This window comes from Anolis carolinensis, chromosome 2, assembly GCF_035594765.1.
Source record: "Anolis carolinensis isolate JA03-04 chromosome 2, rAnoCar3.1.pri, whole genome shotgun sequence".
NCBI lineage: Eukaryota > Metazoa > Chordata > Lepidosauria > Squamata > Dactyloidae > Anolis > Anolis carolinensis.
This window is the reverse complement of record NC_085842.1, coordinates 177,010,608-177,036,652: the sequence shown is the minus strand read 5'-3', so window position 1 is coordinate 177,036,652 and position 26,045 is coordinate 177,010,608. Positions and strand designations below refer to the sequence as shown.

The following is a 26,045-nucleotide window of genomic DNA, read 5'->3' as shown; positions in this document are numbered from 1 at the left end:
GCTTTGAACTGGATTATATGAAGCCCCTTCTACACAACTGTTTAAAATCCCCATTGAACTGGATTATATGGCAATGTGGACTAAAGATAATCCAGTTCAAAGCAGAACATGTGGATTATGTGCTTGTGATTTTTCTATACGTTAAAACTTTATTCTCAATTCGCTTCGGACACGATAAATAAATAGCCTAGTGGGAAATGCCTGGAAAAGGTTTCCAAGTTCTAGTCCTTAGAAATTTGGCTACAACAGTTTCTTGAGACAGTAGCAGCGGATGTCAGTGGATGAACCAATGAATCAACTCTCAGTTTTAGATTAAATGCTATAGCTTTCTTAGACAGTGAAGCGTTTCCCTCCACAAAATAAGTCCAGGACCTTGAAGTTCAGACTAAAATCCATTGTGGATCCATCCCCTCTCCAAATAACATCAGAGTCATTGAAGTATCTTGTGTATCTTAGAATCCTAGAGTTGGAAGAGACCTCATGGGCCATCCAGTCTAACCCCCTGCCAAGAAGCAGGAAATCGCATTCAAAGCACCCCCGACAGATGGCCATCCAGCCTCTGCTTAAAAGCCTCCAAAGAAGGAGCCTCTACCACACTCTGAGGCAGAGAGTTCCACTGCTGAACAGCTCTTACAGTCAGGAAGTTCTACCTAATGTTCAGGTGGAATCTCTTTTCCTGTAGTTTGAAGCCATTGTGAAATTGTTCCTCTTCAATACATGAAAAAAACAATCTGCAGATTTCTGCCCATCAACATGATATTATAGAGTTAGTTAATAAACCTTGTAAAGATCACTGGGTGCACAGTCATCCCTAAAGTAGTTAGGACGATGAGATGAGAATTTTAGCACCATTTGTACAAGGAAAAGACCATACAACCTATGAGCACAAGATCAGTCTTTGCAGAAGCATATTTAGCTTGTTGGGTTGATTCTGGCTAGTCCTCTCCTCCTTCTCCCAATAAGTTGCTCTGTAGACATCAAGAGGTGATAATGCTTTTCGCAGCATGGAGATATGCATTAGCACCTCTTAATGTTTATGGACCAGCTTTATAAGAGCCATGGGAGCATGTCAGTACTTCTTCCCTGCTCCCTTGTCCATTGGCAGTAATAATAATAATAATAATAGTAGCAAGTCATACAACCTCAGAAGAAGGCAAAGGCAAACCTCTTCTGGATAACTCTTTCCAAGAAAGTCCAGTGATAAATAGAATCATAAACCTGGAAGAGACCACAAAGGCCATCCAATCCAACCCCTGACTATGCCTTGGGGTCACCATAAATCAAGAACTATGTGAAGGCGCACCAAAACAAGAAAGCTGGACCAATCCCCTTAATTCATCTTTCCAACCTCACCACTTAACAAGACCTTAACATCTGCACGTCTACACCATTAATGACTACTGCATATTTAAAAGGGAAGGGATAATTCCTGGGATAATCATGAACGCCCCTTCTACACTGCTATATAAAATGTAGGCTCATATAATCCAGTTCAAAACAGATAATATAGATTGTCTGCTTTGATAATCGAGATTATATGGCAGTGTACAAGGGGCCTCAGTCAAGACTTGTTCCTGTCTTCACAATGAGTTTCGGGCAAGCCTGGACAACTAGTGTGACACCATTCTTCCATATTTTGTGCCATCCTAGATATTGCTTTGTAGCCATGAAGTTCATCAACCACCATCATCACCTCTCAAAAATCACACCAAGGATTATTCCCTCTCCTCCCTCCCAAAGATAAAAAATATCATTCTTATCTAAAACTAAGAACATTGGGAGATTCTCAAGCACCTGAAAAGTTAGAATATGTGGCTAGTGAGCCATGTCCAGTTTAGTAGGTTACACATTGTTTATGCTTAAGTAAACATGTCAGTACCGTCACAATTGGATTTGGTGAGAATCCAACATTCACTCCATACATGTACTCAGTTTTCTTATCTCTGAGTTCACTTATTGAGAGACAAAAACTCATTTTGCCACACAACCTGAATATATATCAGGGATGGAAAAAGTATAGCCTTCCGGATGTTTTGGCTTATAACTTTAATCAGGCCAACTAACATAGTAGTAATGAAAGGCTATGGGAGTTTTCAGTCCACATAATCTGAAATAATAAAAGTCTGTCACCCTGAAAGAAATGGAAAAATCGCCTTGTAGCAAATGTAAGGCACTCTTAAGAAAGTTGGATCAACATACAGTAGAGTCTCACTTATCCAACATAAAAGGGCCGGCAGAATGTTGGATAAGTGAATATGTTGGATAATAAGGAGGGATTAAGGAAAAGCCTATTACACATCAAATTAGGTTATGATTTTACAAATTAAGCACCAAAACATCATGTTTAACAACAAATTTGACAGAAAAAGTAGTTCAATACTCAATAATGCTATGTAATAATTACTGTATTTACGAATTTAGCACCAAAATATCACAATGTATTGAAAACACTGACTACAAAAATGCGTTGGATAATCCAGAACGTTGGATAAGTGAGACTCTACTGTATTTGCAAGGTACTGCTGTGTAGACATCGTCCAACAGAAGGAAGCAAAAGGTGGGAACTGCACAAACCCGCACATTTGTTATTTTAATTTTCATTAGTTTTCAGAAAAGAAACGTATCTGGTACTTACAGGTCATTGTTTGGCGTTATATAGGTGGGAAAGTGCATTCTTTGCCTTGGTTCTGAAAAGATGCATTACTGCTCTTACTTCATCCGTGTCCTGGAATAAAGGAAGCATGGAGAAAAGAAGCACATGAGTTCCTCACACTCCCTCTCTTTCTGCCTCTCAAGAACACCCAATGTTTCTTTTCTTGTGTACATGAATCAAAGCGTGTTTTTTTACAAATAAGATCACAGGTTTCCCATTTCTCTGAAGCCACATGTTCTTGGACCTAGAGAAATATGGTTTTAAAGATGTGCCACAGATGTTCTGTAGTAAGGGAAAGGCATTTGCTACTAGAGATGTGCGTAATTTTTTCCCCTTCGTTTCCTTCGTGCTATCATTTCATTTCTACCGTTCCTCTACACCAGGGGTCCCCAAACTAAGGCCCGGGGGCCGGATGTGGCCCTCCAAGGTCATTTACCTGGCCCCCACCCTCAGTTTTATAATATATTTTTATATCATTTTAAATAATATAATATATTGTATATACATATAATATTGATAATAATATTATAATGTTATACAATATAATACTAATAATACCATATAATAATATTAATTATATGGTATATATTACATATAATATTACAGTATAGTGGTATAGTTCAATATAGTAATATATAATGCTAATATTGTGCTATGCTAATAATATAATATATTGTATGTACATACAGCTGCTCTGACTCCCCTTTGGGGTGAGAAGGGTGGGATATAAATGTAATAAATAAATGTAGTAAATAAATAAATAAATAAATTTAGACTTCGGCTCGCCCAAAGTCTGATATGACTTGAAGGCACACAACAACAACAACAACAATCCTAATTAACCTGACTATCTCATTGGCCAGAAGCAGGCCCACACTTCCCATTGAAATCCTGATAGGTTTATGTTGGTTACAATTGTTTTCATTTTTAAATACTGTATTGTTCTTTCATTGCTGTTGTTGTTTTGCACTACAAGACATGTGCAGTACATAGGAATTTGATCGTTTTTTTTTTCAAATGATAATTCGGCCCCTCCACAGTCTGAAGGATTGTGGACCGGCCCTCGGATTAAAAAGTTTGAGGACCCCTGCTCTACACAAAACAAATGATGACATTTTCATAGGAAACAAGAGGCGACACAAAAATGAAAGCTGCACAGTGCTTGCTTTTGTTTTCCTTTCATTTCTGCCCCATAACAATACGCAGGTACTGACAGAGGGCTGCTTTCCCATCACAACTGATGTGTACCAATGGGTGTTTATATATATATGTATATATATATATATATGAATGATTGTTAGCTACTCTGGGAATCCAAGCTGAGCTTGGGAGAGGAAAGCCTCCACATTACATCTGATGTGTGGAAATGGGTGTTACTATAATATAATATTATATATATATGTATATGTGTGTGTGTGTGTGTGTGTGTGTGTGTGTGTGTGTGTGTGTATATATATATATATATATATATATATATATATATCGATAGAGAGAGAGAGAGAGAGAGAGAGAGAGAGAGAGAGAGAGAGAGAGAAGGATCGCTAGCTACTCTGGGAATCTAAACTGAGCCTGGGAGGGGAATGCCTCCGCATTACCAATGGGTGTTAATAATAATAATATTAATAATAACAATAGTACTCTGGGGAAGATCCAAACATTTTAAAAGTTGGTGGGCTAAAAGGGATCAATATGCCCTCGGTGTGTGGCGATTTTCACCCCTCTATCCCAAAAACCAAGTCGGGGGAGATGGGGTGAGCCTCGGAAGCCCTCCAATTGCCTCCAATGGCACAAAATTTTTCGTGTTTTCGTTAGCTAGAAGAAAATCCATGTCCTATAGGCAGCCCATTTTCGTTGGCAGGAACCAAATACGAAAATGAGACGACACGAATGAAACTACACAAAACGAACAGCAATTCCATACAAAAACACAACACTATTTGCTATACATTTGGGAGCATCGACTGTCTCCTTCTCGTGTGCCTAGGTTGAAACCTTTCATTCATAACAGTGCTCTCGTGGTGAGTCCCAGCTTACAAAGAAATCCCTCTGAAAGGGAAGGCTATGCCATAACCAACGTGGTTGATGCAACAAACAAACGAGCACATAAATAACAATGGACCAAAAGGAAAGTAAGTTGATATTCAAGGATATACAAAATATCAGGGCGGTGTGATCGAGATCTAAAAATGAGAATGAGTACAGTCTTTATGTGTGTGTGTGTCTGTCTGTCCATCCATGTATCCCCAGGCTTTAACATGCAAATCCCAGCAATATTAATGAGGGTTAGGCACGCAACTCCTTTGAACAGTGAGAAGAGAAGACTCTATTGTCTTAACTCTGTATCAAAACTTTAGCCTGCATATGGCATGAGAGAAGTGTTGGCATCCTACAGTGGAGGAGACCAAAGGTCCCGTTCTCATGTCAGCACCACACATACCGCAGCTATTGTAGCAAATTAGACAAGCCACTCACTAGTAGTGGAATATGGTTCTGTCATTCAAATGACTCTGTATGAACGGATAAGTGGGTGGATGGGGGATATGGCATAGCAAAGAGCTATCCCTGGATCAGAGGAAAAATGAAAAAGCAGCTCTCTACAATGAATCCCCCACCCAACCCACCAGGTATTGAAGGCTGCCCCCCCCCCCCCACCTTTCTAAAAAACAATCACAGGGAAAAAGTTTACATTTGGTGCAAATTCCAGCTTGCAAGTTGAGGTCATCTCACAGCCAACCAGCCCTTTTGTGCAACTGACAATAGACTCATTAAAAGCACACCCAAAATGTGGACGTAATTGCTTATTACTCCAGACATGGCTTAAGACATTAGCACAAATTCCACAGATTTGTAAGGTCCCATTGTCTTTTCATTACCCATGCATGCAAATGACATGGGAGCCCAACAAACCACGGGCACATTCCAGGCTATAAAGAACACAGTTTTATTATGGGACTGGATGCAGAGTTATTTAAAAATATTTTTAAAATATATATATTTTTAAAAAAATTATAGGCAAGCACATGCAACTTCTTGTCTGTCCTGGATAGATTCCAAAGTAATTTTTTGCTGCCAGATACCTCTGTTCTGGGGAAGACATAAAATTGAGGAGGAATATATGAAAGAACAAGGAGCCCCGGTGGCGAAGTGCGTTAAAGCACTGAACTGGAGACCGAAAGGTCCCAGGTTCAAACCCCGGGAGTGGCGTGAGCAGCCACTGTTTGCTCCAGCTCCTGCCAGCCTAGCAATGTGAGTAGATCAATAGGTACTGCTCCGGCGGGAAGGTAGCGGCGCTCCATGCAGTCATGCCACCACATGACCTTGGAGGTGTCTACGGACAACATCGGCTCTTCGGCTTAGAAATGGAGATGAGCACCAACCCCCAGAGTCGCACACGACTGGACTTAAAGGTAAAGGTAAAGGTTTCCCCTGACGTTGTCCAGTCTGGAATTAGCATCAGGGGAAACCTTTACCTTTTATATGAAAGAATGGAAGAATAATATGAGAGTGATGGATGAGTGAAACCTCAAAAATCCAGAAGATCTGGGTGCATACAACAAACCCAGTCAATACTTTTTTAGTATTTTATTTTGCAAGCTGGACCTATGCGTATTTATTCAGAAGACAGTCCAGAGACTTGCAGCCTTTTCCACATTGAAGTACTATTGACATAGGAGCTACGTGAGAAATGGATAGGGATATTTGAATAGCAATAAAGGACATGCCACCCAGATGGATATTTAATCAACAGCAAGGCCTCCAAACAGATCTTGCCAAGTGAACTCCACGAGAGGTTCACCTTAGGGTCACCGTAAGTCAGAAATGCCTTGAAGGCATCCAACAAAGTTGAGAGCATATTTCTTTTCTTTTTTAAAAAATCATATTTATTAGGTCAATTTCAATTTACATAAAAATAGCTTAGGAAAAAGGGAGGGTAACTAGGGATAATTAGGGAGGGTTAAGATATAGGATAAGTATAGAGGAGGTTTTGGGAAAGAACGGGGAAGGAAAACCGGGGTGGGAAGATCCAGGAACAGATAAGGTAAGGAGGGGGGTGGGTTCTTTTGGTCTTCCATTCTTCTTTTTCTTCTTCTTTTTCTTTCTTCTTTTTCTTTCTTTCTTCTTCTTTTTCTTTCTTTCTTCTTCTTCTTCTTCTTCTTCTATTACTCCTTCTTCTTCTTCTTCTTCTTCTTCTTCTTCTTCTTCTTCTTCTTCTTCTTCTTCTTCTTCTTCTTCTTCTTCTTCTTCTTGGTCTTCCCTTCTATTATTTCTTCTATATCCTTATAGATTAATTAACCATTCTTATCCCCCCTTTTCCTGTCCAGTCTTCCTTACTATAATCAAAAATCTAACAAAGTATTTGGGAGAATTGTACTAATCTTCAATTACGTATTCATGTATTCTTTAAAAAGTCCCTAGTCAGTTGGTTTGATTTGTCTTCCTGTATGTTTTTTTCCATTTAAATAGTTAATCTATCCATGTCCATTATTTCTAACATTTTATCCAGCCATTGTTCTTTTGATGGTACAGTAGAGTCTCACTTATCCAAGCTAAACGGACCGGCAGAACCTTGGATAAGCAAATATCTTGGATAATAAGGAGGGGTTAAGGAAAAGCCTATTAAACATCAAATTAGGTTATGATTTTACAAATTAAGCACCAAAACATCACGTTTTACAACAAATTTGACAGAAAAAGTACTTCAATACGCAGTAATGTTATGTTGTAATTACTGTATTTACAAATTTAGCACCAAAATATCATGATACAGTAGAGTCTCACTTATCCAACATAAACGGGCCGGCAGAACGTTGGATAAGTGAATATGTTGGATAATAAGGAGAGATTAAGGAAAAGCCTATTACACATCAAATTAGGTTATGATTTTACAAATTAAGCACCAAAACATCATGTTTAACAACAAATTTGACAGAAAAAGTAGTTCAATATGCAGTAATGCTATGTAGTAATTACTGTATTTACAAATTTAGCACCAAAATATCACGATCTATTGAAAACATTGACTACAAAAATGCGTTGGATAATCCAGAATGTTGGATAAGTGAGTGTTGGATAAGTGAGACTCCACTGTATATTGAAAACATTGACTACAAAAGTGCCTTGGATAATCCAGAACCTTGGATAAGCGAGTCTTGGATAAGTGAGACTCTACTGTACTTCTGTTTTCCAGTATCTGGCATAAGTCATCCTCACTGAGGTTGTCAAATATGTCTTTATTGTTGTCCAAATCAACTTCTGTATCAGTAATTCCTAATAGGAAATATTCCGGCTTCATTTGAAATTTAATCTTGAGGATTTTTGCCATTCCTCAGGTATCATTCTCTAGAAATCCATGGCTTTTTTTACAGGCCCACCACATGTGGTAAAAGGAGCCCTCTTGTAAATCACATTTTCAACATTTGTTTTTAATTTTTTGTACATAATTCCTAATTTCTGTGGAGTCATTTACCAGCAGCAAAATGTCTTGTACCAGTTCTCTTTTAATTCTGTTGCATATGTATTTTTCAACTTTTTATATTGGGCTAAGCTAGGATCTAAATGGTTGTGGGGAGAAGGGCTTTAGTGGTACTATGGTAGTTCGAAAGGGTGGCAAATTGTTCAGTTTAGTGTCGTTCCACATACTCTATACTGAGCCATGCAAAATTGTACTAGCCCAGTGGTTCTCAGGCTGGGGTCCCCAGATGTTTTTGGCCTACAACTCCCATAAATCCCAGCCAGTTTATCAGCTGTTAGGATTTCTGGGAGTTGAAGGCCAAAAACATCTGGGGACCCCAGGTTGAGAACCACTGTACTAGCCAAAGAATAAGAGATGGGTTTAAAAGTAACTTTGAGGATATTGTAATATGACAACAGGAGCACTAAGATACTCACAAGACCCTTGAACCTATATCTTACTCATTCTGGTGTATCACAAAACAAGGGCTCTACTCAGTCTACGTGAGGAGGTCTCCAGTCCACGTGACATTTTCTTTATATGATACACTAGCTGTGCCCGGCCACGCATTGCTGTGGCGAAGTATGATGGTATGGGAAATAAAGTATTGAGGAATTGGTGGTAGTTAAGGTAAAGGGTAAAGCTTTTCTCCTGACATTAAATCCAGTTGTGTCCGACTGCACACTGAAATGGATTATATGGCAGTGTGGAGTCAAGATAATCCAGTTCAAAGCAGATAATATAAGATTATAAATGGGTTATATAGCTGTGTGGAAGGGCCTTGAGTCTACACTGCTATATAATCCAGTTCAAATCTGATAATCTGTATTTTATAGGCAGTGGCTAAGAGGCCTAAGTGAGGCCTAACTCTGCCTGTCCCTGGGCTGAGTGGGTTGCTAGGAGACCAAGTAGGCGGAGCTTAGCCTTTTTACTGGCAGCAATTGGATAAAAACAATTATTCCCCTCCTTCTAATTAGGACTTTATTTTTCTTTTCTTTTTGTTGTATGAACGTAGAGGCATGGATGAGGGGTTGTGCTTCCAAGTTTAGTGTTTCTGGGATGTGTAGTTTTGTTGTTTTGTCCTAGGCCGAAATTTCATTATCCTTTTATATATATAGATAGTGGCATGTTCCTTAGAAGGGAACCTGTCCTCTTTCGGCTTCTCCTAGGCAAGGATGGCCCAGGACCTTTTCTTGCCTTAAAGGTAAAGGTTTTCCCCTGACATGAAGTCTAGTCGAGTCTGACTCTTAAGTCGAATAGCCGGCGTTGTCCATAGACACCTCCAAGGTCATTGGCCAACATGACTGCATGGAGCACCATTACCTTCCCACTGGAAGTTGGGGCTAACAGCGGGAGCTCCCCCCGCTCCCCGGATTTGAACCACCGATCTTTTGGTCAGCAAGTTCAGCAGCTCAGCGGTTTAATCTGCTGCACCACCAGGGGCTTCTTTCCTGCCTTAGACAGAGCATTAATATGTGCCCTGTCCACAGGAAGAAGCAGAGTACCCAAGGGCAGGCATTCTACTGTTTTTTTGGCGCCTGGGGCGGGAAATCTCATAAGCACCTCCCAAGGCAGATTTTACAACCACAGCAACAGCAGAGTAAATAGTGATTTGCTCTTATTATATAAGAGGAAAGGACTTTCCTGAGGTCCCCTTCTGCTACATGAGACAGTCTGCCTAAAGGTAGGTCCAGCCTTGTCTACAGACTCTCAAATGCAGCAGCAGTAAACAAAACAAGCAGACAGACAAAATTAAAGCCCAGAGCAAAGAAGGGACTTCAGCATCATCTCATAGTCAGGTCATTGCTGTGGTTCTGTACTAGATTATATAAGCTCACGCAGGTGAGGGTATAATAAATGCTTGAAATTACCTTAGGTTAAATATTCAACCTATGCAGATCAAATCACATCCATAGTGGGAGTAAGTCTGTAAATGTCAAGAGGAGTGTAACTACTGAATGACTGGTTGTATTAACTGTCACTTTAAAATACAGCCACAATAACTAGTCACAATGACTAGAACTATTCACAGCGAAAGGGTTTTTTGTGCTTAGAGAAATTGCACATATACTTCTAAACAATAGGCTCAGTTTTTCTCTTCCCATATCAAGGAACAGATAGGCTAATGCCAAAAAATCCTGTTGTAGTATAATCGCGTATTACACCTAGGTATAGCCCTGGTGACGAAGTGTGTTAAAGCATTGAGCTGCTGAACTTGCAGACCGAAAGGTCCCAGGTTCAGATCCCGGCAGTGGAGTGAGTGACCGCTGTTGCTCCAGCTTCTGCCAACCTAGCAGTTCGAAAACATGCCAATGTGAGTAGATCAATAGATATCGCTCCGGCGGGAAGGTAACAGCGCTCCATGCAGTCATGCCGGCCACATGACCTTGGAGGTGTCTACAGACAACGCTGGCTCTTTGGCTTAGAAATGGAGATGAGCACCAACCCCCAGAGTCAGACATGACTGGACTTAACATCAGGGGAAACCTTTACCTTTTAAAGAACTTTGGGGAAGTTTGCTAGCAAGGGATAATAGTGAAAATCGCCTCTGTTAGGACATGTGTAAGCTAAATATTCTCTTTTAAAATATCAGCATGAGAAATGTGGGGAAAAAACAAGTGATTTTAGTTCAGAGACATGAAAAATTAAGTGAATTTGAAGGTCTTCAGCTGCAGCTTCCCTGTTCCCTTTTCATTGGACATGCCAATCTTGGTTAAAGTGAGTAGCAATCCAACAAGAAGTTCTGGAACCAGAGCTTGGAATATGAAATGTTACTTCACTTATTATACTATGTAACACAATGTTTGTTCCTGTGCTATAAATGTCATTTCCTAATTGGTTCTATCATAAAAACATGGGGGAAGTTTATTAAACTGCAAAAACTTTATTTTTGCAAGACACCCTGCAGCACGTTTTGCTATAGTTTTTCAATGAATAATGAATATCTCATTGAGTCCAAACCAATTCAACATAGCTTGTGGCAGCCACAACAACAAAGTTTCTGGAGTATAGCAAACAACCACTTTCAAGTAAGTAATGCACAATTAAACAGAAAATAACACTTTTAGGAACAGATTTTTTTTTCAAATTTTGTTACATAGTGTTATTCTTACCAATAAAATGTAATTCATTTCGTAGGTTGAATGAAGAGGTGTCATTTTTAAATTGTTTTTTTTAAAACAATTCCTTGCTATAAGCATTCTTGCTATTGTCAATAAATTTGTTATTGCTTCTTTTTCTTTTTTATCCATCTTATTGTTATTATATATTGATAATAATGCAATACCAGGGTTTCTTTCCAATTTGATGTTCATTATATCCTCTATCTCTTTAAATATTTTGTACCAAAATTTCCTTACATATTTACAATGCCACCACATATGTACATATGTTCCCACTTCCTGACAACCTCTCCAGCAATTTTTTGGATGGTTTTTATTAATATTTGACATTTTTAATGGCGTTAAATATCATTTCCAAATTATCTTATAATAATTTTCTTTAACTCTTATTGATAAATGTTTCAAGTGCCTTTGTTTCCACAATTGCGACCATTCCATTTCATTTATTTTCATCTCTAACTCCTCCTCCCATAATTCCTTAAGAGTGCTATTTTTCTCTCTCTCCTTCTTTTATTCCACCCAATATTCTATAGATTCTACCAGTTACACCTTTCATTTTTTATAATCATCTATAGCCCTTCCATTCCACCTCCATTCCATTTTGTATTATTTGTTCAAATTGGTTAGGTTCCTTCCCCTCTTTATTATTTTTTACCCAATTCTTATACCATTGCTCTAGCTGAACACCATGGAACCATGTCAATTTTATTTCCCCAAATTCCTCCTTTATCTTTTCCTTCTTCATTCCCCTCTTAATCCAGTCCCCTATTTTGTCTAGGTTTTTTCCCCTTAATACTTTATCCAATATATTTTTTAAATTTTTTGGGAACTTCCTTTCTATTATAACTGGAATTATTTTGAACCCTCCGGTATTAACTTTTTCTTATATTTAATCCATATGTCTAATACATTCTTTAACATTGTTTAACTTTTTAAAAACTTGTATGTTCTATAATTTTTGTGTAACTGCATTTTTCCTTTTCTGAATAAAGAGTATTTTAAAAATGTAATTCATTGAATTACTCCATGAATAAAAAGGTAAAGGTTTTCCCCTGATGTTAAGTCAAGTCGTGACCGACTCTGGGGGTTGGTGCTCATCTCCATTTCTAAGCCAAAGAGCCGGCGTTGTCCATAGACACCTCCAAAGTCATGTGGCCGGCATGACTGCATGGAGCACCGTTACCTTCCCGCCGGTGTGGTACCTATTGATCTACTCACATTTGCATGTTTTTGAACTGCTAGGTTGGCAGGAGCTGGGGCTAACAGCGGGCGCTCATTCCGCTCCCGGGATTTGAACCTGGGACCTTTCGATCTGCAAGTACAGCAGCTCAGCACTTTAACACACTGCTCCACCACCAGGGGCCCATGAATGTTCCTTTGAAAAAATTAAGACACATTTTCCCTCATTCCCCCAAGTGGCGAAATCAGATATAGCAACTTGGAAATTCTGAGAAAAGTGTCGAACTTGTCACAAAGTTATACTACGCGCAACTCTTCTCTCCTTTCCATTCCTCAGACTGGTGATGAGAGAGATGCACACCATCCAATTTTTCTTCCATTGAAAAGTAGGCAATTTTTAGTCTGCACAGACTTTAAAAAGTAACATTGTTCCAGCTTGTAACACATAAGCAACTTGTTATCAATGTTAACTTATAAATAGAATAGAATAGAATAGAATAGAATAGAATAGAATAGAATAGAATAGAATAGAATAGAATGTTACTTTCTAACTCTGTCTGGGAAACCCAAAGGTATGTGCCCCTATTTTAGTTGCTATCATTTCTCCGATTACCAGACCATGTTTATTCAAGTCAGTAATTGTGAAAACGATGGCAGTGGATGCTAATCTCAGGAAGTTTGTGTTTGGACATACCGGTATTTGAATTTCTGATAAAAGTTGCAAAATGCTTTGGTTCACATAAGGACTAGGAGATAAGATAAAAACTTAAAAAGGAGGAGTCATATTATGAAGACCTCTTGTTTTCTCTGAAAACCTTTGTGTCAGAGATTTTGGTATACGGTATATAAAAAAAAGGTAAAGGTTTCCCTGACGATAAGTCCAGTCATGTCTGACTCTGGGGGTTGGTGCTCACCTCCATTTCTAAGCCGAAGAGGCGGCGTTGTCCGTAGACACCTCCAAGGTCATGTGGCCGGCATGACTGCATGGAGCGCTGTTACCTTCCCGCCGGAGCGGTACCTATTGATCTACTCACATTGGCATGTTTTCGAACTGCTAGGTTGGCAGAAGCTGGAGCTAACAGCAGGCGCTCACTCCGCTGGCGGGATTTGAACCTGGGACCTTTCGGTCTGCAAGTTCAGCAGCTCAGTGCTTTAACCCACTTTGTCACCGAAGTATATGGTATATACTGTATATATAAATGTGTGTGTGTGTGTGTATACACATACACACACATAAGCACACACACAGTCATCCCTCCATATTTGTGGATTTGATTATTCATGGATTTGATTAAAATGTTCTTTCTAAGAATCTCTTCATCCTCCAGTGTGACTCTATTTATTTATTTACTTATTTACAGTATTTATATTCCGCCCTTCTCACCCCAAAGGGGACTCAGGGCGGATCACATTACACATATAAGGCAAACATTCAATGCCTTAACATAGAACAAAGACAAGACAAACATGGGGCTCCGAGCTGGCCTCGAACTCATGACCGCCTGGTCAGAGTGATTCATTGCAGCTGGCTGGAGCTGGTTGCTCAACAGCCTGCGCCACAGCCCAGCCCTATGACTCTATGATCAGTTTCCTCTAGTATTACTGGAGATCAAGTCATAGGAATCCCTGGGTCCTCCGGTGCAATTCTGTGGTCAGCTTCCAGTGGAATTCAATCATATAGTCAAGCCGGAAGACCTAGAAATTCTTTATTCACTGTTTTTTGCTTTCAAGGGGGCCCTGTGCCCGAACCCCAGAAAACGTGGGGAGTTGACTGTACAGCCTAAGTCCTTCTGGACTCAGATCAGCCAGGATGGAGGGTGGCTTGGGAAGAGGGAAGACGGCTTTCCTAAGTGGCCAGTTGGTCTCCGCTTTCACTGCTTCCTACAGTATGGAAAACAAGGAGATCAGTTTCCAGTCCGAGACAATCCTTCCCAGCCCTATTCCTGGGATGTGTCTGGGAAATGAAATGGCTCAGCACCTTGGCCCCTTTTTGGCATGGCTACCACATAAATGGCCAGTAATAGAGACCAGCCGAGTAGCTGAAACAGTCAAGCCGGGGGAAACAATTGCAATGGACCACCTCTATATTTGCATTTCCCACAAAAGGGGCACCTGGGAGTGTCCTGAATGCCTCCTTCCTAATATCCCAATTGGCATTTTTCACCTATTAATATACTTGCCTCAATGTTCTTTTCTGGGTTTTTTCATGTCAGGAGCGACTGGAGAAACTGCAAGTAGCTTCTGGTGTGAGAGAATTGGCCATCTGCAAGGATGTTGCTCAGGGGATCCCCAGTTGTTTTGATGTTTTTACCATCCTTGTGGGAGGCTTCTCTTATGTCCCTGCATGGAGCTGGAGCTGACCGAGGGAGCTCATCCATAGTCTCCCCAGGTTGGATTCGAACTGACAACCTTCAGGTCAGCAACCCAACCTTCAAGCCAGCACAAGGGTTTAACCCACTGAAGCACCAGGGGCTCCTTCTTTTCTGGTAAGGTTCCTATGAGTGTAACAACTGCGGTCAGAAAAATCCAGCTAAGCAAAATTCTGCAGAGCAGAGCAGGGAATGAGTTGCAGCAAATGGACTTTGTTGGTACAGTAGAGTCTCACTTATCCAACACTCGCTTATCCAACATTCTGGATTATCCAACGCATTTTTGTAGTCAATGTTTTCAATATATCGTGATATTTTGGTGCTAAATTCATAAATACAGTAATTACTACATAGCATTACTGCGTATTGAACTACTTTTTCTGCCAAATTCGTTGTCTAACATGATGCTTTGGTGCTTCATTTGTAAAATCATAACCTAATTTAATGTTTAATAGGCTTTTCCTTAATGCCTCCTTATTATCCAACATATTCGCTTATCCGACATTCTGCCGGCCCGTTTTATGTTGGAGAAGTGAGACTCTACTGGACTGTATTTACAAATTTACCACTAAAATATCACAATGAATTTAAAACACTGACTACAAAAACATTGCTTATGAAAAGGCAGACTGCGTTGGATAATCCAGAACATCCTGCCGGCCCGTTTATGTTGGATAAATGAGACTCTACTGTAAATTCAAATGGCAAGATGCCTGTTCTGAAATTATCTTAGGATACATGTTGCAGGCTTAGGTTTGAGCAACCACACCATAGCCTTGTGTGTGTGTACACACACATTGGTGTCAGGTTCTCCATTTAGAGCGTTAGCTTCTCTAACTTTGAAGTCTGTAATGATTCAAAAGCATCAAGAAGCTGCTACAAATGTTAATAAAATTAAAGCCATCTGAAAGTAGGATTCACGTGTGCCTTTGAAAGCTGGTCTGTGATCAGTTATTACCCTCAATTACCTTGTTGTCCACTCTTTTTAGCTCGGGGTTAAACTCTTAACACTTCCCTTTGAAGTGGTTATCCTTTTATCTATGACTGGACTGAGGAATTTAAGGGCAATAATCAATGTGGGCTTCATGAGAATAAGAGAGCCCAGGCAACACAAAATAGGTGTGAATGTCCCTTTAACTATGGGCCCGAGATGCTTTTAGGGTTGGGGGGAAGAAGAAAGGATAAGAAGGGAGAAGTGGACACATTGTTCTCAGTGATATGATCTCTTTTAAAGGAGTCCTGTGCAATGGATGGATGGGGGAAGACGCACAGCAATTTCCAAATCAGCACTAAAAACTTAAGCCGAGGGGTGATCATTTGGGGGAGGAAGAGCAGCGAGGGCGCCTGTCCCTCATCAAAGGGAGAAGGAAAAGTAATGAAGCACAAAGATACAATTAAAGTATTGGCTTAATCAGGGCTTTGATGTCTGACATGGTCCATAACGCTGTTAAAAGGAGAAAGCGAGATGGATTCTCCACTCTCATCCAGGAAAAGGCATCCAATTGTCCAATTCAAATACAACCCCCCATGTTACAGTTCTTCCAGGAAACAGGTGGTCTTGGGGCAGAAGGGTGGGTTTAAATTTTCAACTTCCATGGTCCCTCAGACTGTTGGGAGGCCAGACAATCATTTCAAAAATATATTAATGACTACCAATGCACACGGCGCCTATCTTATTTGTAGTGCAAAAAAACACAAAAAAACAACGCAATATTCATTCATAAGGATCCTCTGATGGCTCAGTGTGTTAAAGCACTGAGCTGCTGAACTTGCAGACCGAAAGGTCCCAGGTTCAAATCCGGGGAGCGGAGTGAGAGCCCGCTGTTAGCTCCAGCTTCTGCCAACCTAGCAGTTCGAAAACATGCAAATGTAACTAAGTAAGTAAGTAAGTAAAAGTTTATTTGTATACCGCCCTCTCTCCCGAAAGGGACTCAGGGCGGTTTCCAATATAAAATCAGCATAAAACATTGTACAATAAAACACTAAAAACACTATAAAACGCTATAAGAATTAAAAACAAAAACAAAACATAACAATTGACTAAAACAATCACATAAGCAGAAGGAATATAATCACTCAAATAACATGAATCTGCAAAGAAAGAGGAAAAAAGGACCACTGGGATGGAGGAGAGGATGGCCTGGAGGGACCACTAGAACTAAAATACAATGTTATATTCTAAGATGATTTCGGGCAGAGGAATATAGTGCAATGTTTCAAGTCAAGGAGATGGCCTGTGCAACTACTATAGCTATGTGAGTAGATCAATAGGTACCGTTTCAGCTCACCTTTTATGTCAATGTTTCCCTTTATGTCGAAGTTACCTACCCTTTTTTCCCCCTCCCCTCCTATACCCTGACTTCATGTATGTTTTTTATTATATGGTGAAAAAAAAGAATTATTATTGTAACAAGAAATGTACGAGTTGCTTACAAACTGCATAATAAAAAATATATACAAAAAAATAGGTACCGTTTCAGCGGGAAGGTAATGCCGTCCCATGCAGTCATGCCAGCCACATGACCTTGGAGGTGTCTACGGACAACGCCGGCTCTTCGGCTTAGAAATAGAGAAGAGCACCAACCCTCAGAGTTGGACACAACTGGACTTAATGTCAGGGGAAAACTTTACCTTTACTTATTCATTCATATTTGCAATATTTATATATTAAATATATTCGGGGATTGGAGTAAATTCTCGCTGTTAGCCCCAGCTTCTGCCAATCTAGCAGTTCAAAAACATGCAAATGTGAGTAGATCAATAGGTACCGCTCCAGCAGGAAGGTAACAGCACTCCATGCAGTCACGCCAGCCACATGACCTTGTAGGTGTCTATGGACAATGCTGGCTCTTTGGTTAGAAATGGAGATGAGCACCAACCCCCCAGAGTCGGACAAGAATAGACAATGTCAAGGGAAAACCTTTACTTTTATCAATTTGTAATACATTATTTATATAAAAAAATTTTTTTTGTGTCAGGAGCAAATGGAGTTGCTTCTGGTGTGAGAGAATTGGCTGTCTGCAAGGACGTTGCCCAGGAGACGCCCGGATGTTTTTGATGTTTTTACCATCCTTGTGGGAGGCTTCTCTCATGTCCCCAAATGGAGCTGGAGCTGATAGAGGGAGCTTATCCGCGCTCTCCCTGGGTGGGATTCGAACCTGGCAGCCTTCAGGTCAGCAACCCAACCTTCAAGTCATGAGGCTTTTATCCCCTAGGCCACTGGAGGCTCCTGTATTTATAAATGAAAAACTCTTAAAATCAACATAAACTTATCAATATTTCAATGGGAAGTGTGGGCCTGCTTTTGGCTGATGAGATAGTGAAGTTAATTAAGATTGTTATTGTTGTATACCTTCCAAGTCATTTCAGTCTTGGAGCCCCCAGTGTCGCAATTGGTTAAACTCTTGTGCCAGCAGGACTGCTGACTTGAAGGTTGAGTTGCAGACCTGAAGGTTCCCAGTTCAAATCCAACCCGGGGAGAGTGTGGATGAGCTCCCTCCGTCAGATCCAGCTCCCTATGCGGGGACATAAGTGAAGACTTCCACAAGGATGGTAACACATCAAAAATCTGGGCATCTTCTGGGCAATGTCCTTGCAGACAGCCAATTCTCTCACACCAGAAGCAACTTGCAGTTTCTCAAGTTGCTCTTGACATGAAAAAAATTCAGTCTTAGGGTGACCCTCAGAGCCCCCGGTGGCATAGCAGCTTAAACCACTGAGCTGCTGAACTTGCTAATCGAAAAGTCAGCAGTTTGAATCCAGGGAGCGAGGTAAGCTTCCACTGCTAGCCTCAGCTTTTGTCAACCTAGCAGTTCAAAAAATGCAAATGTGAGTAGATCAATAGGTGGGAAGATAACAGCGCTCCATGCAATCATGCCAGTCACATAACCTTGGAGGTATCTACAGACAATGCTGGCTCTTTGGCTTAGAAATGGAGATGAGCACCAGCCCCCGGAGTCAGAATCGCCTAGACTTAAATGTCAGGGGGAAATCAGGGGAAAATCTTTACCTTTACTTTAGGGTGACCCTAAGTCTAAAGTTTAGAGCTGAAATCTGGCCCACGGCCTTAGTTTGGGGATCATAGCTAATGAATGCTGGGGGGAAGCTATCACACAATGGTTAGCATAGTCTGCATACACACACACTTGACAATCTCCAAACAATCCCAGGAAGTGACGGGACTTGCAGTCCAACACATTTGGAAATCAGAAAGTCTGGGCTAGCACTCCAGGCTAGGAATATGGAGAGTCCGATTCAAACTACGAGTGCAGCCGGAAATGCACTGGGTGATGTCTTGCTGCTTTCAGTCTCTTCTCCTCTTCGGCCACCTCAAAAGAACAGATGCAATGGAACAGAGAGTGGCTTCTGTTGCTGGGAAGGTTGGGTGTATCTTTCTATCTGCCCTGCGTCCCCTTAGGCACACCTGCGGTTTGTCATAAAAGTTGACTGCCAGTACAGTCGGCTTCATCTGTTTCGAAACTGGGTCAGGGGACCACCTTCTGCTCCTTTGCCTCTGGCAGCAAAGCAACTTCAGCCTGCTCCTCAACTTGCATCAGAGAACCCTTGAAAGGGCAAAGCGGGGCAAACAAACAGACAGAACGATGTGTAACGCAGCCCTGGGCAAACCAAAGGAAGAGGAGGCCTCACGGGTGATCGGTGTTTTAAGAATGAAAACCAATTGGAACCCCAATTTCATCCACAAGGTCACTGGAGAATCCACCTCTTAAGGCTTGTTACTGGCCATTTTGATCAAGAGTTCAGGAACAAAGCAAATACTCAACTATGGTCCCTTCCACACAGCTGAATAAAATCCAACATTATCCGCTTTGAACTGGAATATATGACAGTATGGACTCAGATAACCCAGCTCAAAGCACATATTGTGGGATTTTCTGCCTTGATATCCTGGGTTATATATGGAAAGGCCCTTAGAACCCACATCTGTAAAATCTTTGACTCAACAAGGATTGGTCTACAACTCTCTAAGCTAAGATGCATTGGGTTTTTTAAAGGCATCACCGGCCATGCAGATTGTCAGAACTGCAGATATCTGTGAAAGAGATATAGAGGGGAAGAAAGCTACAATGCTTCCATAGGCATAATAATAATAATAATAACAACAGCAACAACAACAACAACAACAACAACAACACGCAAAGATATTGTGGTACTTCCGAATCCAGACTGACAAAGTTCTGGAACACAACACACCAGACTTCACAGTTGTGGAAAAGAAAAATTTGGATCATTGATGTCACCATCCCAGGTGACAGTCGCATTGACAAAAAACAACAGGAAAAACTCAGCCGCTATCAGGACCTCAAGATTGAACTTCAAAGACTCTGGCAGAAACCAGTGCAGGTGGTCCCAGTGGTGATGGGCACACTGGGTGCCATGCCAAAAGATCTCAGCCGGCATTTGGAAACAATAGACATTGACAAAATTACGATCTGCCAACTGCAAAAGGCCACCCTACTGGGATCTGCATGCATCATCCGAAAATACATCACACAGTCCTAACCACTTGGGAGGTGTTCGACTTGTGATTTTGTGATATGAAATCCAGCATGTCTATCTTGTTTGCTGTGTCATACAATAAAATAATAATAATAATAAGTGCAAAAGGCCACCCTACTGGGATCTGCACGTATCATCCGAAAATACATCATACCGTCCTAGACACTTGGGAAGTGTTTGACTTGTGATTTTGTGATATGAAATCCAGCATATCTATCTTGTTTGCTGTGTAATAATAATAATAATAATAATAATAATAATAATAATAATAATAATAATAATAATAATAAAACTTTATTTATACCCCGCCACCATCTTCCCATGGGGACTCAGGGCAGCTCACATGGGGCAAGACCCGACCAGCATAATTTACAAAAACAACAGCATAAATACATTGCACAATATACAAAAAATAAAACACAGTAAGACAATAAAACAGGAGTTAATACAGTAGTAATAATATCAATCAACCACCAAGTACAATTCAGTCGACTTCATTGGGGGGGGGGGGGGGGGGACTGCAGCAGCAATATAAAAATATGCTGGATCTAGCCTTTAACTCAATGGTTCTCAACCTGTGGGTCCCCAGATGTTTTCGCCTTCAACTCCCAGAAATCCTAACAGCTGGTAAACTGGCTGGGATATCTGGGAGTTGTAGGGCAAAACATCTGGGGACCCACAGATTGAAAACCACTGGTCTAAAAGGTAACTTTTCCAATCAGGCATGAAATTCGTGTCAATGGTAAGGCATAATGTATTGTATTCCTAACTATTTGGAAGACCCAGAGGGGGGAAAAAATCTCCATCCTTATTCTGATCTGTAAGCAAACCTCCATTGCATGAAGCTGTATGGTCACATCATGCAAAGATGTAGTTTCCCAAGAAGTTTCCCAAGAAGCAGTTGGTTTCTTGCACCTTAAAAAGAAGGAAGGGGATAGAAAGAAATGTGGTAGCACTTTTAAGACCAGCTGATGTTTATCTTAGCATGAACTTTCATGGATAGAAAACCACTATTTCAGATGCCATACTGAGTGGTATTATAAGGCCTCACAAAGAAGCATATTTATACAGTTATAGAAATGGGATAGAATGCAACATTACCCAGAAAGAAGCAAATCATGTCCCTTGATGTACATTTTCAAAGAGCTGGGCAAATTGATTCAGTTCTTTCAGATCTTTATAGTATTGACCTGAGAAGCTTCCCACCGGAGTGGAAATCATCTATCGGACAGATGGCAAACTATTTAACCTCAGCAGATTGAAAGCCAAAACCACAACAACATCTGTTATAGAACTCCAATATGCCGATGATAATGTTGTCTGTGCGCATTCAGAAGAAGACCTACAAGCCACTCTAAACACCTTTGCAGAAACATACGAGAAGCTCAGCCTCTCATTGAACATCGAGAAACCAAAGTGCTCTTCTGGCAGTCACTAGCCAATCCCTCTGCAATGCCAGAAATATAGCTTAATGATGTAACATTAGAAGATGTTGACTATTTCCGCTACATTGGCAGCCACCTCTCCATAAAAGTCAACATCGACACTGAAATACAATACCGCTTGAGCTCTGCGAGTGCAGCATTCTTCAGAATGAAGCAGAGAGTATTTGATGATCGGGACATCCGTAGAGATACCAAAGTGCTTGTTTATAAAGCCATTGTAATCCCAACCCTGTTATACGCCTTCGAAATGTGGACAGTCTACAGTCGTCACATTCAACTCCTGGAATGCCTCCGAAAAATCCTGCAAATCTCTTGGGAAGACAGGCGGACAAATGTCAGCATGCTGGAAGAAGCAAAGACCACCAGCATTGAAGTGATGCTCCTATGCCATCAACTCCACTGGACTGGCCACATTGTCCGAATGCCCAAACACCATATCCCAAAGCAGTTGCTATACTCCCAACTCAAGAACGGAAAAATGAATGTTGGTGGACAGGAAAAGAGATTTAAAGATGGGCTTAAAGCTAACCTTAAAAACTGGCATAGACACCAAGAGAGACCTGCGAAATCCTGTCCCTTGAACACTCTAACTGGAGGTCAGCTGTGACCAGCAGTGCTGTGGAAATTGAAGAGGCACAAATGGAGGAGAAAGGGAGAAATGTGCCAAGAGGAAGGCACATCAAGCCAACCCTGATCGAGATCGCCTTCCATCTGGAAACCGATGTCTTCACTGCAGAAGAACATGTGGGTGAAGAATAGGACTCCACAGTCACCTATGTACCCACCGTCAAGACACTACACTTGGAGGACAATCATACTCGAATAATGAGGGATCGCCTAAATAAGTAAGGAAGTAAGTATTGACCACTGTAATTATGTGAACTCAGTTTTCCAGGGTGCAATGCTCCCTCTAAGATTAGTTTTATTATATGTGCACTATCTTAAGGACTCTTGCATTAATGTATACAATACGTAGGCCACGGACCTATTTCCTTTGTTCCAAGGCACAGTAAGAGATGAACAGGTCGCAGTCTTTGAAGAAGGAAATTACAAAGGACGACTAGAAAAAGAAAGAGTTGAATTGAGTTACTTTTACAAATTCCAAACCATTAGCAGAGGGATGAAAAAAGTCAATCAATATGAGCTGACCACTGTAACGATCTGAAAGACCTGGATGACTTCACCCAGCCCTTTGAAAACGCAGGGAAAGAGGAAACTACAAAAGCTCACGCTAAAATAGAAACCATTTAGTTTTAAAGGTGCAGCCACATCTCTTTCTTTCTTTTTTAATTCCCTTCCTCCTTTTCATCATCCAAAGGCGATTTCTAGGATGTATCTTTTTAACAAAGTGTGTTACGGCAGCTCCCTACGGCAGCAAAGGACACACAGGTGGCTCGGATCCCTTTGAGCCATGCCTGGCAGCACAAAATCAATGTTTGGCTTCGGTTTTCCATCCAAGACTGAGTCAGGACTGGCCAGATGCACAGACCATCTTGTGCCAGTGCTGCCCATTGCAGCTGGTGGCCATTCATCAAGCTCTTTAATCAGAAAGAAAAACCCTCTTTCCCATTCATGGCGTCCTGAGCCTTTGAACTTCTGCCATTTTGGAATTGCAGGGACTGAATTTTGGGCATGCAAAGCCTGATGGCTTTCTGAGCAAAGACTTTTAACGGAGGTGCTATATTGTTTTAATGGTACCGCTGTTAATGGCTTGTTTTATTCTTAAATTTTACAGTAGAGTCTCACTTATCCAACACTCGCTTATCCAATGTTCTGGATTATCCAACGCATTTTTGTAGTCAATGTTTTCAATACATCATGATATTTTGGAGCTAAATTCGTAAATACAGTAATTACTACATAGCATTACTGCATATTGAAGTACTTTTTCTGCCAAATTTGTTGTCTAACATGATGTTTTGGTGCTTCATTTGTAAAATCATAACCTAATTTAACGTTTAATAGGCTTTTCCTTAATCCCTCCTTATTATCCAACATATTCACTTATCCAACGTTCTGTCGGCCCGTTTATGTTGGATAAGTGAGACTCTACTATATTTTATATATTTATTGTGTCAGAAGCGAACCGAGGGTATAAGTTGTGATGTATTTGAAAACACAAACAAAGTTTTAAAACTTAGTAAAGGTAAAGGTTTCACCTGACGTTAAGTCCAGTCATGTCTGACTCTGGGGGTTGGTGCTCATCTCCATTTCTAAGCCAAAGAGCCGGCGTTGTCCATAGACACCTCCAAGGTCATGTGGCTGGCATGACTGCATGGAGCGCCGTTAAAAACTTAACATTCTACTAAATGTCCTTTGACCAGAAGTTGCCCTCTTGTAGTGCCTATGGTGTTGCTGTGGGAAGGTCCTTCATTGTGCATGTGGCAGGGCTCTGACTGCATTGTAGTAAGTGGTCTGTGGTTTCCTCTTCTCCACACTTGCATGTCGTGGACTCCACTTTGTAAACCCATTTCTTAAGGTTGGCTCTGCATCTCGTGGTGCCAGAGCGCAGTCCGCTCAGTGCCTTCAAAGTCATTCAGTCTTCTGTGTGTCCAGGAGGGAGACTCTCATCTGGTGTCAGCCACTGATTGAGGTTTTGGGTTTTAGCCTGCCACTTTTGGACTCTTGCTTGCTGAGGTGTTCCTGTGAGTATCTTTGTAGATCTTAGAAAACTATTTCTTGATTTAAGGCATTGGTGATATCTGAACAGGAGATAGTCCGAAGATGTCACGTCCTTGGTCCTTTCATTGCTGGCTGCTACTTCCCGGTGGATGTCAGGTAGTGCAATGCCGGCTAAACAATATAATTTCTCCAGTGGTGTGGGGTGTAGACATCCTGTGATAATGCTCCATGCCTCATTAAGAGCCACATGCACTGTTTTAACATGGTGAGATGTATTCCACACTGGGCATGCGTATTCAGCAGCAGAGTAGCAAAGCGCAAGGGCTGACGTCTTCACTGTATCTGGTTGTGATCCCCAGGTTGTGCCAGTCAGCTTTCATATGATGTTATTTCTAGTGCCCTCTTTTTGCTTGATAGTCAAGCAGTGCTTCTTGTAAGTCAGAGTATGGTCCAGGGTAACTCCCATGTATTTTGGTGTGCTGCAATGCCCCAGTGGGATTCCTTCCCAGCTAATCCTTAAATTGTATGAACCAGTGAGATGTAATGGCTTATGACTCTGGAAGATCTGGACTGGAATTCCTACTCGGTCATGGAAACCCACCGGGTGACTTTAGGAAGCCACACCTTCTCAGCCTCAAAGGAAGTTAGTAGCAAATCCCTTCTGGGCAGAGGGTCACTGTACTTGGAATCCTTTGGACAATCTATATATATAAAAGGGTAATGAAATTTCGGCCTAGGACAAAACAACAAAACTACACATCCCAGAAACACTAAACTTGGCAGCACAACCCCTCATCCATGCCTCTACGTTCATACAAAAAGAAAAGAATCTGGATTATATGCCAGTGTAGAAGCGACCTCAGAATAGTGTATTAGAGCTGTAGAGATTTTCAGATGTTCAACAAAACTCAAACTGAAACACCTTTCAGAAAAAACTTTACAAGCTACTTGAGGATATACTGCAAGTCACGTCTGGTGTGAGAGAATTGGCCATCTACAGAGACGTTGCCAGGGGATGCCCAGATGTGTTACCATCCTGCTGGGAGACTTCTCCATGTTCCCACAAGCCAGAGCTGACAGACGGAAGCTCACCCTGTCTCGCAGATTCAAACCAGCAACTTTCAGGTCAGCAACCCAACCTTCAGGTCAGCAGTTCAGCCAGCACAAGGGTTTAACTCATTGCGCCACTGTGGCCCCTCAGAAAAGACTGAACTCAGGGATTGTGTGTTGTCCCTTAATGTTGCCAGTTTTTTTTTTGGGGGGGGGGGGGGAGGAAGAAGAGCATTAAAATAAATCATTGTTTCCCCAACTGAAACCTGAAGTGGTATAACACTATGTAACAAAAAAGTTTTTAAAAGCTGTTCCGGGTTTGAAAGTGTTATTTCCTGTTTAAATGTACGGTATTTACTTTGAAAGTAATGGTTCTCTTCCAGAAACTTCATTTTTGTGGCTGCCATAAATTATGTTGAATTTATTGAGACTCAATGGGATATTCATTAAAAAAACTAGAGCAAAATGTGCTGCAGGATGCCACGCAAAAACAAAGTTTTTGCAGTTTGATAAACCTTTTCTGTTTTTTTTTTTTTTTGATGAAACCAATTAGGAAATGACATTTATAACCCAGGAACAAAAATTGTGTCACATAGTGTAATTTTCCCCTTCTGCTGCATGTGGGAACCTGTTGTC

General features: G+C 41.0%; 1 protein-coding gene across 1 annotated transcript in view; it reads right to left on the bottom strand.

Annotated features, from left to right (window-relative positions):
* The window catches only part of axin2 (axin 2), a 148,863-nt gene that overhangs the window by 86,731 nt on the left and 36,087 nt on the right, over positions 1–26,045 (bottom strand). The window contains exon 3 of the mRNA XM_008116698.3: positions 2,636–2,725. The gene's annotated coding sequence lies outside the window, so the exon portion shown is untranslated. The remainder of the gene's footprint in view (positions 1–2,635; positions 2,726–26,045) is intronic.